Source organism: Dromiciops gliroides, chromosome 2 (assembly GCF_019393635.1).
Source record: "Dromiciops gliroides isolate mDroGli1 chromosome 2, mDroGli1.pri, whole genome shotgun sequence".
Lineage (NCBI taxonomy): Eukaryota > Metazoa > Chordata > Mammalia > Microbiotheria > Microbiotheriidae > Dromiciops > Dromiciops gliroides.
This window is the reverse complement of record NC_057862.1, coordinates 153,606,562-153,624,859: the sequence shown is the minus strand read 5'-3', so window position 1 is coordinate 153,624,859 and position 18,298 is coordinate 153,606,562. Positions and strand designations below refer to the sequence as shown.

The 18,298-nt window shown below is 37.5% G+C and overlaps 1 pseudogene; it reads left to right on the top strand.

Moving 5' to 3' along the window:
- Positions 1-17,286: 17,286 nt before the first annotated feature.
- LOC122738423 lies at positions 17,287-17,740 on the top strand (annotated as a pseudogene).
- Positions 17,741-18,298: the final 558 nt, after the last annotated feature.

Below are 18,298 nucleotides of genomic sequence, written 5' to 3'. Positions count from 1 at the left end.
ACTATATCATAATCTTATAGAATTAGCTTATAGATAAGTGATTTATGGGAGATGTCTCCCACTGCTCAAAGGGGGTATGCGATTGAGAAACTGCAATTTATATTGTCTCCATTTTCATAATTGATTCTATTCTGTATCATTGCTAACATTTTGTATACTGCCTTATACTATACATGTTTCCTTGTCTCTGAGTTAAGTTCGGAAGTTCAGCTTTCCTGCTAATCACTATCCTATTCTTGTGTCAAGGAAATCTGTTATTCTTGAAGGATTCAGGTGGATGACAGGGAGTCTGGTCTGTGATTTCTGCAACACTAACTATCCTTCAAGAAAGTCTGGTCTGTTATTGCTGTGACACTAACTCGCCATGCAGGTTTCCATAGCAGTGAGCTTTCTTTCCATAGCAACAAGATGGAGGAAGAGGTTGTTCCTAGCCCAGCATTCCTAATTTCCAGCCAATCCTATTGTTTCCCCATCTATGATGCTACTTTCCAGTTTTGGGATGCTCTCCCTTTAGTCTGCAAAAAATCATGTGTCTGCCTTCATTCAGGGTCTTTTTGCTTGCTTAGGAACTAAGGACCCCTTTTATTGGTAATTGCTAGCCTTACCGATAAATGAAGTGTGCTTGGAACTCTTGCCTCAGTTTACCTTAATTTCAATCTTAACAAAAGTCTTGCCAGGAATCAAATTGCTTGATTTCTCAACTAGGGATGTGGGGAGGGAGGGAGAGAATCTGGAACTCAATTTTAAAATAAGGTTGAAAATTGTTTTTACATGTAACTAAGGGAAAATAAAATATTAAATTTAAAAAAATTTTAAAGGACAGCTTTGAGTGACTAAGTCATGGTGAGTATTATACATACCCAAATTACAAAGGACAATGATTATTTGCGTCCAGAGAAAGAAAAGATAAATAGAAGTATGTATAGAATGATTATATGTGGATATAAAAACATATTGTGTATGTATACATATATAACCTGGCATATATCTATATCTATATCTATAACCTATACATACACACACACACACATATATATATAACCTATATATACACTTATTTGTGTCTAATGGTAGCCATCAGGAGAGGAAGGAAGAAAAAAGGGGAAAAAATAAATTTACGTGATAATTTTATTGTATGTTTAAAAGGAATAGTAAGTGATACATAATAAATTTGTTGTTTCATGTGTAATTGCCTTTTTAAAAATGTATACTGTGGGGGCAGCTAGGTGGCACAGTGGAAAAAGCACTGGCCATGGATTAAGGAGTACCTGAGTTCAAATCTGGTTTCAGACACCAAGTGACTTGCCCAGGGTCACCTAACTGGTAAGTGTCTGAGGCTGGATTTGAAGTGAGGTTTGAAATCAGGTCTTCCTGACTCTTCACTGCCCCACCAGCTGCTCCTACTACAAAGTAGAAGAACTACATATTCAAATGTGGCAATGAAAGTGATATATAGTACTGTGGTAATATCTAGTACTGGATTAAGAGTCAGGAGATGAAGCTTCAAATCCCAGATACAGCATTTATGAGTCATATGATCATGGACAAATCCCTCTTTCTAAGCCTTTTTTTTTTTAACTCTGCAAAGTAAGGGTAATGATACATGTAATACTGACTTAACAGGGTGATAGTGAGGAATTACTTTTTAAATCTTAAAATAGTATATAAATTATAAATATTATATATTTTCACTCTTTTTTTTGTTTTGTTTTGCAGGGCAATGAGGGTTAAGTGTCATGCCCAGGGTCACACAGCTAGGATTTGAACTCAGGTCTTCCTGAATCTAGGGCTGGTGCTTTATCCATTACACCACCTACCTTCCCCTTTCACTGTTCTTAATATAAATACTATCTATGAAAAAAATGAAAATTCACCAGACTTGGTGAATTGTTTCCCTCACTACAGATATCGTCACAATTGAAAATAAGGTTGACTTGAAGCACAAAGCTCCAAGCATGATCAATTTATTGTTCACTCAAGTCAGTCATGTCTGACTCTTTGTGACTCCATTTGGGGTTTTTTGGCCAAGATACTGGAGTGGTTTGCGATTTCCTTCTCCAGTTCATTTGACAGATGAAGAAACTGAAATAAATGGGGTTAATTAAGTGACTTGCCCAAGTTCTTATAGCTAGTAGCTAAGGCTGGATTTGAACTCAGGTCTTCCTTACTCCAGGCTTGGCACTTTATCCACTGCATCACCTCACTACCCTTATTGTAAGACTAGCAATTACCAATAAATGGGGTCTCTCAGTGCCTCAGCAAGCTAAAAGACCTCAAGTGAAGGCTAACAAATCATTTTTACAGACAAAATGAGGAGCCTCCAAAACTTAGAAGGCAGCATCATAGATAGGTGAAACAAAATGTTTGGTTTCAAAGTCAGAAATATCATAGACAGAAAAAATAATATAATGGGTTACAAAGCACAGGCAGCAAAAACAATATAACTGGCCAGACACTTTGGGTTAGTAACAACCCCTCCTTTCATCCTGCTGTTGGGAAAGGTTGATGGGTGGAGTCTATCTGTTAGTGGAACAGAGATAACAGACTTCCCTGGAATGGAGTGATTCATAGGAAAGCTAAACTTCTGAACATAAGAGATAACACATTCCTACAAATTATCCAAGGACAGTCAGCACTATAGAAATAACTAGCTGCCTTCAATTAAAAGTGACTTATAGGGAAACTGAACTCTTAAACTTAAGATAGAAGGCTTCTTTTAATTAAAGTGTTTTAATGGGGAAACAGCTTTTAAACCTAACTTGGAACAGATAGGTGGTGCAGTTGATAGTGTCAGGCCTAGTGTCGGGAAGACTCCTCTTCCTGGATTAAAATATTACCTTAGACACTTAGGAGTTCTGTGACCCTGAGCAAGTCACTTAACCCTGTTTGCCTCAATTTCCTTATCTGTCAAATGAGCTGGAGAAGGTAATGGCAAACCACCCTCATGTCTTTGCCAAGAAACCCCCAAATGGGGTCACAAAAAGTTAGGCACTGAACAAGAACAAAACTTAGAGAGGAAAACAACTTTTGAACCTGTGAATTTCTGAACTGAACTTAAAGACAAAGGAAAGTGACTTCAAGTAGTTATACAAAAATATTGGTGGTGATACAGAATAGAGTCAATTACAAAATGGAATCAGACTCAATTTGATTTTCTCAATATCTTCCTTGTCTCCCTAACTACTGATGTCAAAAAAGGACCTCTAACTGGCTAAGAGATTTGGAAGTAAGCTTCAATACCAAATAAAATCATGTACTTTTACTAAAAGGAGAACCTCAAAGATGTTTATTCAAATCCCATTACTCAGGATTAAAACATGCTGGTTCTCTGGCCTTCTAGCCCAGGAGAGATGAGAACCAGGAAATGGAGGAGGTGAGGGGTGGGAGAGGGTTATGAGTTGGATGAAAAATAGCATCTGAAAAAGAACAATAAAAGGTCACAACTGTATAGTTGTAATGGCCAAGCTTCGACCTGGAAGAAGAAGGAAGAAATGTGCATCCTTTTTCTCCTTGGAAAGATGCAGGACCGCAGATGTGGAATGTTGTATACCCTGTCTGATGCCAAGATTGCTGAATTGGTTGGTTTTGCTTAACTTTTTCTGTGTTCTAAAGGAAGGCTCTCTGAGCCAGGGCAGAAGAGGGAAATCAGGGTTAATCCAGAAAAGATAGTAGTATTAAGACAAAATATAATTTTTAAAATGACAGTTGTATCAAGAGCAGACACAGATGATTTTCTCAATAACAGGGAAAACAGGGCAGCTAGGTGGCGCAGTGGATAGAGCACTGGCTCTGGAGTCAGGAGTACCTGAGTTCAAATCCGGCCTCAGACACATAACACTTACTAGCTGTGTGACCCTGGGCAAGTCACTTAACCCCAACTTCCTCACTAAAAAAAATAAATAAATAACAGGGAAAACAGGAATATGGACCTAGAAAATAATTAAGAATCAAAATAAACGACATAATCCAAAATAAATGACACAACCTAGACTATCATTTCTAAAAAATTTAACAAAAAGATTTTATTAGGCCAGATGCTTGAAGGCCCAACTACATTAGTTTTTTTGTTTGCTTTTTAATGACAAAAACTAGAAAAAAACCAGATACCCGGACTCAAAAAGAATAACAGAAAAAATTTCATATAGGAGAATGGTCTTAAACTACATAGTTCTAAAAGACATCATTTCTAATTCAGCAAAGAATAATCACTGAGCATCATAATTAATCAATCAAGAAGCATTTATTAAGTACTTACTATGTGCCAAGAATTGGGCATATATCTTTGAATGATTAATTAAATGTTAAATTCTATATAGTCCCCTCTAATTAAGAATACAGCAAACATTTAATATATTTTAGAAAGATTTTTATCTTTTCCTCCAAGTTTTGGCATTTAAAAGGATGAACTTAAGTTATCTGGGTAATTCACTTATGTGAAAAAGGTGATTTTTCTGAATAAACAAACGGTTATTGTAAATCTTGTTGATTCTTGAATTTTCTCATAATCTGCATGTTTGAATTATATGGAAAAAGGGTGATATCTAGCTGGATAGATATTATCCATTATTTCTATCTATGTATGTACATCTTTGTCACTATTCCCAAACATTTTCATCTTAACATATGAACACAAAGTTGAAAATCATTAGACTTAACAAAATTAATAATATTCTTATATTTCAATTATCACAATGCCTGCTGATATCTATAAGATCCCTCTTTTAATTCATATAATGGCCATTCTAAACCATACCAGCAAAGCTTTTCATGTGGGATGAAGCCTACCTTGCCTTTTAGTTTTCAAAAGATTTAATCTTCTTCGAGGAAAGAGAAATTCTTGTTCTTACTGTTTTTCAAAATTAAGGGTTAATTTTGAAATGAGCAAGAATATTCATAAAGTCTAAGGTAAGAGAAGAACGTGTGGTTTGCTGTTGATGCAAGTCGAATGTCCTGTAAAAAGGGTCTGTTTGCTGAATAATTTCAAAAGAGCTCTTGAGATCACCATTTGTTAATGACATCTTAATAATACTCCATAGTGTGTGTGTACATACATTTATATGTGTGTGTGTGTGTGAATATTCAAAATTCACTCCATTGTTTGTGAATGGAAATCCAAACAAATATGATCAGGAGACCCTCAATCCATTTCTATGTGGCATATTAGGGTCACAAACCTATTCACTGATTATTTATATATTATGACTACACTCCTGAAAAACATGGAAATGGGCATTTTAAACGAATGGAAATCTGCTTCGTAAAACTCGTATTTAAAAAATAATGTTGGGGGGCAGCTAGATGACGCAGTGGATAGAGCACCAGCCCTGGATTCAGGAATACCTGGGTTCAAATCCGGCCTCAGACACTTAACACTTACTAGCTGTGTGACCTTGGGCAAGTCACTTAACCCCAATTGCCTCAAAAAAAAAATAATTATGTTGGGGCAGCTAGGTGGCGCAGTGGATAAAGCACTGGCCCTGGAGTCAGGAGTACCTGAGTTCAAATCCGGCCTCAGACACTTGACACTTGCTAGCTGTGTGACCCTGGGCAAGTCACTTAACCCCAATTGCCTCACCAAAAAAACCCAAAAAAACAAAAACAAAACAAAACAAAAAAATAATGTTTCTACTTTGAGATTCAAAGAGATGGTGTTTCTTGGTGCTTATAAAGTCTATTATAAACCTTTTCAGGAAGTATATATGCAATTTGAAAATATGAAAAACACTGAGTCATGCTGTTAGAGCCTGAAAAGGTATATTCTTGCCATTAAAAAACTGATGTAGTCTTAAGCATTTTGACTAACAAAATCATTTTTAATGATTTTGAGGTGATAGTCTATCTATTAGTCAAAACTGTGTTATTTTGATGGAAATTTATTTTTGAGTACTACCTTCCTGTCTTCCCAATATTGAGAAAATTAGCTTGTAAAAATAATAAATTATTGTAACTATTATTTTGAATTAAAAATTCTAATAGATTAATTGAGAATTTTGATCAAAACTAGAAACACAGTAAGCATCCTGGAATTAGACTTTTCCAGATAACTGGTATACATGGCCATTATGTATTGCCATGGCACTGGGAATTGAGGGAAAGTGGAGAAGCATTTGTCAGAAAGCTTTGTCGGTCTTCTATATTGTTTTAATTTATCCACAAAGTTATTGTCCTATTTATAGACTATCAGTGCTAGAAAGGACTTGAAAGGCCATCTAGTATAACCTAAGAAGAAATGATCCACAGCATATTTGATGAATTATTTTCCAGTCTTTCCCCAAAGTCTTGCAATGAGGAAAAAAACAAAACTATTAACTATGAGGCAGTGCATTCACTTTCAGAGAGCTCTGTTAGGCAATTTTTCCTTAGATAAAGCCTGTATCTGCTTCTTTAACTTTCAGCAACTCCTTCTAATTCTGCCCTTTGGAGTCAAATATAAGTCTAGTTCTTCTAAGTGAAAGCTTTTGAAATTCTTGAAGAGAGATGTTATCCCTCTTTTCCCCAATTCTAATATGGCATCAAGTCAAAGACTTTTTCATCATCCTAGCTGCTCACTCTTGAATGCTCTCCAGTATAAGAATGCCCTTCCTAAATAGATTCATCAAGAATCTAATACGACACTCTAGGTATGGGTTGGGCATATCACCCTGAATTATATTGAATCCACTAACAGCCCCAGATCCTTTTAAGATAAATTGTCTCTACCATCTTGTACTTGTGAAGTTGGTCTTTGGAACCCTTGTAAGACCTTACTTTTATCCCTGTTATATTTAGTCTTATTAATTTGGAATCAATATTCTAGCCTGCCAAGATATTTTTTAATCCTAACCCTGTTATGCTATTCTCAACTTTGTGCTATTTGAAAATCTGATAAACATGCTACCTCTACCTTTATGTAAGTCACTGATAAAAATGTTAAATTGCACAGGACAAACTACAGTTTCCTGAAGATTTCCAGTAAGGATCTCCTTCCAAGCTGACATCAAAAAATGATGACTTTTTAGAACCAATCATTCAACCAGTAAATATACTATTGTCCAGATCTCTTATTTTACACAAAAATAGCATGAGAAACTTAATAAAACGCTTTGCTAAAATTGAGGTAAATTGTATTTGTTATTCCCTTGATTTAGCAGCTTAGTAACTCTTTCCAAAAAAAGGAAATCAACTTGAGATGGCATGATCTTTTCTTGTCAGCCAACCTGGCTCTTGGTGATCACCATGTTCTTTTCTAAATCATGGGATTATAGATTTAGAGCTCATTAGAAGTGATTTAGTTCATGCCCTTCATTTTACAGATGGGGTCATTGCAGTTCAGACAGATTAAGCAACTTGCCCAAGGTCAAGCAGCAGAATTAGGATTTGGTTCAATTAAAATGGTCAAAATTGGGGGAAAAAAGAGTTGGCTATTTAGTAACCATCTATTCAAGAACTGTGGCAGGAATTAAAGTCATTCCAATGACCTTGGGTTTGAAGGCTCCATTACCTTTTTTGAACATCTGGATTTTCTCCTTATTTAATCCTATAATATGTTCTCCATTCTCCATGATATTTCAATAATTACTGATCTCACCTGCCAGTGCTTTCAATACTGTAACATGAATTGTGGTACATCTGGGGTAGGTGACTTCAAGAGCAGCCAGGTGCTCTCTTGTTTTTTCACTATTGTTAACACCCTATATTGGGTAATTCTCTATTAACTCTATTAACCATTCATGTTTTATCCTCTGCAGTTCCCACATCATTCTCCTTGGCAGAGAGTAGAGAAATAAAGTGAGTTGAGCATATCTTCCTTTTGTCATCAGTATCATTCTAACTACCTTAAACAAAGGCCACTTGCCTTCCTTGATTCTCTTTTCTTCAATGTTACTTTTTTATAAAGCATAAAACATTTGTTACATTTTACTTTCCTAGTCAATGTTAGCTCATTCTGAGCTTTATAATTCACAGCACTATTTTTACAGGACTGGACCACACATTTGTATTCATTCTCTATTGCCTACTCTTTCTTCTATCTCCCATATTTTAAAATCTATATTGATTAGTGAGTTCCCTGTGCATCCACATTAGTCTCTAAACAAATCTCACCTTTTCTTGTCACTTGAATGGTTTCTCTTTATGGGTTCAGAATTTTTTTCTTGATCATTTTCCATCTCTCCTGGGTGGATTTTCTCTATAGGATTTCAATCCATTTGAAATCTTCACTGTTTTTTTAGGGGGCAAGTCAAACTAGTATTAGCCTTACTCTTTTGCATCACAAATTCTAAGATGACATAGTCTCTTCCCCAAAGATTGCTTTCATTTCTACCCCAGCAACCAGTTTCCACATATAGATAAGAATTAAGTTGAGAGGGGGCAGCTAGGTGGCGCAGTGGATAAAGCACCAGCCCTGGATTCAGGAGTACCTGAGTTCAAATCCGGCCTCAGACACTTACTAGCTGTGTGACCCTGGGCAAGTCACTTAACCCCCATTGCCCCGCCAAAAAAAAAAAGAATTAAGTTGAGAATTTAATTTTCCTTCATTGGTCCCTCTTCTTTTTAAGGTTTCTAATTAAAGTCCTTAACTGAAATAGAATCAAAGAATGTCACAGCTGGAAGTGATCTTGGAGCTCATCTATGACCATCAGACACTCTTTGTAAAGGAGAAAATGGAGGCCTTAGTAATTTGCCATAGTCTCTAAGTGATAGGGCTGATTTTAAACCCAGGTCTTCTGAAGAGTAGTGGGAGTTCAATATTATGCCATTTTCCTCCATTATAATACCCAAAGGTAGGGCCAAATTAAGAGGCATCCTGCAGGATTTGGAGTCATGACATAGGTTCAATTCCTGTCTTAGATATCTAAAAGTTGTGTAGCTGTAGGCAAATCACTTAACCTGTAAGGGACTGTTTCCTTATCTATAAAATAAGACTAAAACTTCCTTGCTCACAGAATAGTGAGGAAAGTGCTGTGTAAAAGGTGAATCATCATCACTCTGTTAGTAGTATAAGATGTTGTCAGCTCTCCACTTTCCTTGTCACTGTCACAGTTAATAACTTGTTATGTTCTCAGTTCCCCTGCTCTTAGTAATTTGTTGTTTGGCAACTGATACCTTTTATCGGTTTGAACAGTGATAAGGGAACAAATCCCTATATATGTCATCATTGGACCATTATTGGTGATCTTTGAGGAGTAAATACAAACCAGAAGAATTCCTTGATGAAGAAGAAAGAGAAATGTTTTTTCTGATTTTCAAAATGAGAAAGAAGACGAATAATTCTTTTTTTTTTTTGATGGGGCAATGAGGGTTAAGTGACTTGCCCAGGGTCACACAGAACTCAGGTACTCCTAAATCCAGGTCTGGTACTTTATTCACTATGCCACCTAGTTGCCCCCAAAACATTTTTAATCCCTTTCTTTTTCTTTTTTTTTTTTTTGGTGGGGCAATGATGGTTAAGTGACTTGCCCAGGGTCACACAGCTAGTGTCAAGTGTCTAAAGTTGGATTTGAACTCAAGTCCTCCTGAATCCAGGGCCAGTGCTTTATCCACTATGTCACCTACCTGCCAAAGACAAATAATTCTAACAGAAAACTGGTAAAATTCTAGATCAAATTGGTTGCCTCTTGTTAAGCAACACCAACCAAGACATCCATTTGGTCTGATGGTCACTATCAAAAAGAATGTTTTTATGAGTACTTAACTAGGGAGGGAGTAGTGCCAAGAGCTAAAATAAGTTCAACAACAAATCATTCCAGGCTAATCTCATTTTCTTGTTTGATCATGAATAGATTAGGCAGATAGTATTGAGTGAATGAATAAAAATTTCTTAAGCAGTTATTATGTGTAAAGCATTGTGCTAAGCTGGAGAAATACCAGTAGAAAAGAGGTCTTATTTTCCAGGAGCTCACTTTTTATTTTTGTTTTGTTTTAGTGAGGCAATTGGGGTTAAGTGACTTGCCCAAGGTCACACAGCTAGTAAGTGTTAAGTGTCTGAGGCTGGATTTGAACTCAGGTACTCCAGACTCCAGGGCTGGTGCTCTATCCACTGCGCCACCTAGCTGCCCCAGGAGCTCACTTTTTAATAGGGAGACAATACAAAGGGAAGGTTTCAGCTGCAAGTCAGATAGAAAGGTCCTGTGGTCCTTAGGGTACAATGGCAAAGAAAATGGCAATGCCTTTTCTTTGATGTCATTTCCACTGATAAAATCATCACTTTCTGTTGTTGAACTGTTTGTCAGTGCTGAGGACTTTGGTGGCCAGAACTTTCTTTTCTGGATCTCCAATACCTGTGACTGTAGTACCTATATGAGCAGTTGGCAGGTTACATCTCTACCCAGTAACAGAAGCTAGGACTCCAGGCCAGGTGCTCTGTCCAATGTGCCACCTAGCTGCCCCAGCAGTTACCTAGACACTGTTTAAAGACTTCTAGTAGCTGGGAACTCACTAAGTCCAGAAAGTTGACTGTTTGACTTTTGGGTAGTTCTAATGATAATAATAACTGGCATTCATTCAGGATTTTAAGGTTTATAATGCACTTTACAAATATTAACTCATTTTTATTCTCACAGCAATCCCGGAAAGAAGTTGTTATCTCCATTTTACAGGTGAGGAAACTGAAAAAAGTCTGGGTCACACTAAGTGTTTGAGGCTAGATTTGAACTTAGGCCTTCCTGACCCCAGGTCCAGTGCTCTATCCACTGCACCACCTAGCAACTTCCATGTTTACACAGTGAGGTCTCAAACTGGCTACCTTGGGGGCTGGGAAAACTACAAATTCCAGAATTCTCAGTGACTTAATCCCTCCATGGAGGCAATCAGTCCAAGACCTAGACAGATACTTATACTTGTATTCGTTCTATAGTTAAAGTTTGCAGTCTCTCAGAAGCCAAACGAAACCACCTAAATGTTAAATGGTAGCATCTAACAGTCCTGAAAATACTTGAAGAAAGCCCTCTTGTCTCCCTTTTTCCCTCTCTCCCTATTCAAACTTATATCTTTTGTACTCTTTTGTACTCCTCTTAATTATACTGGAAATGACCTGATGAATTAACACATGGTGTTAATGACTCATAGCTTAATGTGTAACTCACTTCAGATTTTAACAGAGGACAATGGCTTCACCTACCTACCCCCCAAAACCATTTCCTAGTGGAGGACCTTGTGAGAGTGGCAGGAATATTTTGGAATGTCTTCACATCACATTATTTAAATAACCATCTTGAAGGTCAACACCTACTCTGAAGGTATATGCCCGTAGTCATCTGTGTTTATAAGAATGATCTCTCTTATTATTCTTTGCTTTAAATCTTTAAGGATCTGTGATTCTGTAGAGGTACAAATGTTCCTTCAACCCACAAAGATCACCACAAGTAGGTTGTCTTCAAGGGTTTCCATGGCTGAAAACTCCATTATCCTACTGCTAACCTCACAAGCAACATGGCTGATCATGAATGGGAGACATAGAATTCATTGACAGGTGCATATTTAAGGCCCTTCCGGCTTTGGAGGACCAGCCAAAGTTCATGTGATACTGGCATAGACTACAAGACTCCACAACATGATTAGGTTTCAGACTAGTGAAGTCTTGGTGATCACTACAAAGAAAAGTTAAAAGCCAAGAATGGAAAAATCAGAGTAAAACTTTTAAACATGAAAGCTGGGCTATTCCTATAACAATGTAAATGTCTCTAAATTTTAAAAAATCATGGTAAGGAAAAACAGTTTTCTAGATTTTTGCTTAGTTCTAAGAATTAAATTCTAATTTATTAAATTTTGAACCATCCTGTTCCAATTTTTTTTAATATATTTATTTTTTTCTTTTTTCTTTTTCTTTTTTTTTTTTTGCGGGACAATGGGGGTTAAGTGACTTGCCCAGGGTCACACAGCTAGTAAGTGTCAAGTGTCTTAGGCCGGATTTGAACTCAGGTACTCCTGAATCCAGGGCTGGTGCTTTATCCACTGCGCCACCTAGCCGTCCCAATACATTTCAATATATTTAATATATTTTTTATTTCCCCCCATTACATATTAAAACAATTTTTACATTTTAAAAAAGTTTTGAGTTCCATATTCTATCCCTCTCTCCTTCCTTCTCCTCCCCGCTCCTTGAGATGGTAAGGAATCAGATATAAGTTGTACATGTGCAATCACATAAAACATTTCTGTATTAGTTGTTTTGTACGAGAAGATTCAAATTTTAAAAACGAATAAAAGCAAAAAATAGCATACTTCAGTCTGTATTTAGACAATATCTCTAATATAAACTTTTAATAGATTTTTCTTTCTTTGAAGAGACAATGATGCTTATATTTACCGGAGTGCGTGTAGGCACAGTTATTTGAAGTTCCAAATTTCCATCAGCTAATGGGAATATGTTATTGCTAATATCCAAACTCTGTCTAATTGACAACATATGGCAGGTAATCATATCATTAACTACAGAGGCAGAACAAAGAGAAATTCATCACACCATTAGCCTCTACATCAGCACCATTAAAGAATAGCAATTATTAGCACTTTGTGTCTTTAAGACCTGCTAATGAGCAAATTGTTGGGGGGTTTTATAGGATTTAACATTTTCAAATATGTCTTACAGTTAAATTACAGCTTGAGTTTGGAATTTAACTAAAGCATTAGTCTATGCCTATAAATGCTCTCTGAAAATATCATTGAACTTTAATCTCATCTGTGTACTACAAAGTACTCTCAAAGCAAATGTTAAACAATATAATCTTCAAAATAGAATTTTGCTGAAAAGCTATTTTAGTTTGTAATAAAATAGTAATGATTAATATTATTCTTATTAAAACAAAAGGGTCATTTATTGCAAACATTACTTAAAATTTTCTCCAGTGAGATTTGAACTCTTGACCCCTGGCTTATTCAGCCACTGTGCTATGAAGCCCACCTAATATTATTAGCATTATTCCTGTCAAGACAAAAGGCTCCTTCATTGCAAACATTTAAGATAATATGTAAGGTATAAAATAGCATAAAAAAACCTTTCAAAGCTAGTTGAGGGCTTATTGCCCTCATGTTTAAGGCCAAAAATTCATTTGAAATAGACATTTCCTAGGTAAATGACCATATGTGAGAACACCTCCAGTGTCAGTTGACTTCAATCTAACCTCATTGTTAAATAAGTACATTGCTATTCTGGCATCCAAAAGGCCCAATAGACCCACAATTCCCACTTACTCACTGTTGCATGCCAGCCCAATTTCTCTACCACAAATGGGCAATCTGCTGAAATGGTGTACACAGAGCTAGAGCTGCAGATGACATCTGTGCTGGTCTGACCCAAGCAATAAGGACTTAACCATGTCAGGTAAGCCAAGGAGGGAAGAATGGTGTATAGACTCACCATCTGGTGGGTTAAGCACTTTCTTGATAAGAATACTCAATTGGAATATGTGTGCTTCACTCAGAGTCACTTCTGGACCCCAGATTCCTGAATACCATGGAGCATAGAATAGACTACTCCTATGGGGGTGGGGGGCTAGTAGTCTTTCCCAGGCAGACCATTCAGATGGGCTAAATCTGGTGTCAGTGTTAAATTGGGATAACATTTGTAAAGAGCTTAGCACAGTGCCTGATATATAAATACTAGCTATTATTATTTTTAGGGCAACTAGTTGGTACAGTGGATAGAGTGCTGGGCCTGAAGTCAGGAAGATTTTTCTTTGTGAGTTCAAATCTGGCTTCAGATACTGACTACCTTGTGACCCTGGGAAAGTCACTTAACCCCAATTGCCTTAAACATCCAGAACCATCTCTAGTTGTCCTGAGGAGAGAGTGAGATTGATGACCTTGAACAGCCCTCCCTCACATAAATCCAATTCAGTACGTCATGACATCACCCCAGTGACATCATGACATCACTATCCTCTTCTAGAACAAAGGACAAACAACAACAAACTGTATGACCCTGGGTGTGTCACTTAACCCTGTTGGTCTCATTTTCCTGATCTGTAAAGTGAGCTGGAGAAGGAAACAGCAAACCATTCTACTATCTTTGGCAAGAAAACCAAGAGTCAGACATGACTTAACAACCACAAAATTATTCTTTTTACCTCCTAAGTCTGTGCGGAGCTTGAGAGGCCCCTATCCAAGGTGAGGTTCTGTAAGGGACAAGCTGATTGTGTCAATTTTATAATGCTTATCATCATGAATCAGAAAAATTAACAATCCTCTATCATCTTTTACCATTATATGATAAAGCCTTTTAGCATGACGGAGCAGAGCATTACAAAGCATTCTAATCACAAAATCTGCAGCATTCTCTAATAAGGTCTCTCAAATGATGACAGGTTATAAACAAGTCAGTCAGTCATACCTCATGCTAATGGTAGGATAGGCATTACATCAGATGTTATCTGCATCTTGGCGTGAGAGTAAAGGGGTCTAACCCGGGACAGATATGCTCTACAAGCACAAAAAGCTTTCAGTTCCAGAAAGTAGCAGGGGAGGTGTCCATCCATGGGGATATGCTAAGTCACAAAACTGAGACAGTCTGTCAGGGAGGTATTTTATAGGCCTACAACAAGTAGGCCTTCTAGACTGTTAGACTGTCTAGGGAAAGTTGAAGGGATTTTATTATGAACTCTAAAAAGGGCTGGATAGCTCCCACTCCTTGATAAGCCTTTATCTTATAGACAAGGTTTATAAAGGGAAGAAGAGAGGGCACATTTCTAGAGGAAATAGAAGATGTGAGAGGCAAAATAAATAACAAAACCTCACATCACATATCAGTTTAAAAATTGTATACATTGGGGCAGCTAGGTGGCTCCAGCCCTGGAGTCAGGAAGACCTAAGTTCAAATCCAGCCTCAGACACTTAACACTTACTAGCTGTGTGACCCTGGGCAAGTCACTTAACCCCAATTGCCTTACCAACCCCCCCAAAAAATAATTGTATACATCTCCCATAACAATGGGAAAAAAATTAAAATGAAAAATGAATACTCCTAAAACAATGTCAAAAAGAAATAATTCATTTCAACAATGCACTCATCCTTACCTCGGTAGGAAGGATTGAGGTTGGAAAGTGGAAAAGGCAAAAATGGTCATAACCTAAAGCTCTCATATCACTGGCACACACTAGAGAAAGGCTTATAAAGAGCACAAGAAATCAAATTCAACCTCTTTTTAGTAGTCAAAACAAAAAACTATGGATACCGGATATTAGAAAGAGGTGCAGAGAATTAGAAAGGTGGTGCTAGTACTAGACCTGGAGGCAGAAGAACTGAGTTCAAATCTGACTTCAACTGCTTACTAGCTATGTGACCCTGAGCAAGTCACTTAACCTCTGTCTGACTCAATTTCCTAATAGGTGAAATTGGGATCATAATAGTACCTACCTCCTAGGGTTGTTGTAAGGATCAAATGAGAGATGTGTAAATGTTTTTCAAACCTTAAAGCACTATATAAATGCTATCCACTACTCTTATTGTTCTTTTTGTTGAGAGTACTCCTTGGTTCACAATCTCAGAGTCATCCTGAATTCTTCACTGTTCCTTCCCCTTCATTCTACAATCAAATTCTTCATCACAACATCTCTAGCATCTGTCTCTTTTCCTCTTATATGGAAACCCTAGTTCCAACTCTTGTTGCCTTTCACTTGGACTATGGCAATAACCTTCCAACTGGTCTCTTCTCTTCAAGTCTTACCTTCTACTTCCCACACAGCTTCAAAATGTTTATGCCTTAAAGCAGAGACCTAATAATGTCACCCTCCTGCTGAAGAGACACCAGTGACTCCCTATTGCCCCTAGGATTTAGAGTGTTTCGTGTGCTGGTTCTACCCTACTGAAGTAGACTCATTCATTGCAGCCATTCAAACAAGGGCATTCAAAAAAGGGAGAGTTTTCTCCAACCCATTTCAATTCCTTCCTTTAAGGCCAAAGGCCTCTCCAAATGAGTGGTAATGTAGTAATCAATCCAGGGTCTGCACTAGAAAGGGGGAAAGGAAACTCACACTCAAGATTTTTCTTTCCAAAAAGATTTATGAGAGGATTTTCTTTATAGTCAACTGAAGATGGAAGGATGTAGTCTTCCAAAGGGCCATCCGAGATGAGGTAGTAATGGGCCAGCTTTGGAAATGGCTTCACAGATTTCCGTTTTTGTATAGGAAGAGTCCCAATCTTGGGTTGGGGAGGAGTGAAATATGTTCCCTCCCTCCCTTTGGGCTACAGAGGATGAGTGAAAGTGGGAGGGAGGCAGGAAGGGTCCAAGATGATGACTGATGGGAAATATTGGCTATTTCTGTATATATATATATATATACATATATATATATAATATTAAGTATATTATGATATGGGCATGAATCTTCTCAGGAAATTCAGAAAGAGTACCCAGAGAATAACCTTCTCTCAGAGAGAGGATTGAAGGCCTTAGAGAAGTGACTGGGTTTTTTTTTTCCTTTTGGATTCTATATAGGAATACTAATTCAGGTAAAATAGAAGATGAGAAAAACTTCCAATCCACAAAGATTCTCTCAAGGGGAAAAAGGCCTTAATTATTAATTATTTGCATATAAAGGTGTGCATGGATGCATCTGTCGTATCGATTCATTTATCTTCACTCCCTAGAGTGAGAAATGATAGAACGTGCAATTACAAAATTCTAAGAAAGGTCATAGAAACCATCAACTATGAAATTTTGTGCCAGCTGCATTTCGAGGGGCCTAATAACACCTGATACCTTTGCTGATGTATTTTATGTTACCCCCCCCAAATATATGAAGTGCTCCATACAAACTGGTCTCCTTCTTGCTCCCTATATATAACATTACCTCTCTTATATCACAGACAGGCCCTCACCCCTAAAATACTCTCTTTTATAGAAGGAATTCTACTCTCTCTTTCTCTGTCTCTTTGTCTCTCTTTGTCTTTCTGTATCTCTTTCTCTCTCTCTCTCTCTCTCTCTCTCTCTCTCTCTCTCTCTCTCTCTCTCAGACTCTCTGTTCACTCCCACCTTTCAGAATCTTCAGATCCCTCCCAGACTTTTCCTGATCTCCACAGTTATTAGTGCTTTGTGTTGTCTTCGGTCACTCATTTCAGTCTTGTCCAGCTCTTCATGACCCCATTTGGGGGTTTCTTGGTAAAGATAGCAGAGTCATTTGCCATTTCCTTCTCTAACCCATTTTACAAATAAGGAACTGGGGCAAACCGGGTGAAATGGCTTGTCCAAATTTGAACTCAGAAAAATGAATCTTCCTGATTCGGGGACACCTAGCTGCCCCCCCAGTGCATCATACCACCTTTTAATCACTTAACAAAGTATATCCCGCCCTTCACTCCCAGCAGCCAACATGGGTTGCGTTCAGACCAAGACCATGAAGAAGGTGGCACGGGTCATTGTTGAAAAGTACTACACCCACCTGGGCAACGACTTCCACACCAACAAGCGCGTGTGCAAGGAGATCACCATCATCCCCAGCAAGAAGCTCCGCAACAAGATCGCAACTCAGATGAGTAACATACATACATATATATATGCATCCAGAGAGGCCCTGTGAAAGGTATCTCCATCAAGTTGCAAGAAGAAGAAAGAGAAAGGAGGGATAACTATGTCCCTGAGGTATCATTGAAGTGGGCCCTGATACCAAAGAAATGTTGAAACTCCTGGACTTTGGCAGTTTGTTCAACCTGCAAGCTACCCAGCCCATGGTTGGGATGAACTTCAAAACACCAAGAGGTGTTCTTTTGTGTTGTTTGGGAACCCCCCCCAAAAACAAACAAAAAAACGAAAGAATATCCCCTTGAAAACTGCAAGCTCTTTGAGGGCGAGAACTATTTCATTTTTTGTCTCTATATTCCCAGTACCTAGCATACATAGAAGCCATTTTAAAAATGCTTGGTGAATCAAATTGAACTTTGTTATACCATAGCTAATTATTACAAGGGTTGAGGTATATCACAGGTTATGCATCCTGCAACATATACTATGAACACATAACACAATTAGCTTTGATGGCAAGTTCTCCATGAGTTTTATAGAAGGAATTCTACTCTCTCTTTCTCTGTCTCTTTGTCTTTCTGTCTCTCTGTATCTCTTTTTCTCTTTCTCTCTCACAGCTGGATACCTAAGTATATGGGGGATACCTAGATCCATGTAATAAATACTTAAATAATAATTAGAAAATGAGAAAATCCTCATTAAAAACCAGATTTCAGCTTTTCTTGCAAACATCTCCTAGTAATTAAAAGAATAGAAGATTCTTAGATTACCTACATCTCAAGAAGAGCCAACTGTATTTCTGATATATACTTAAGCGCAGAGGTCAGACCAAACTTAAATACACTTTCTCAGATAGCAAGAGA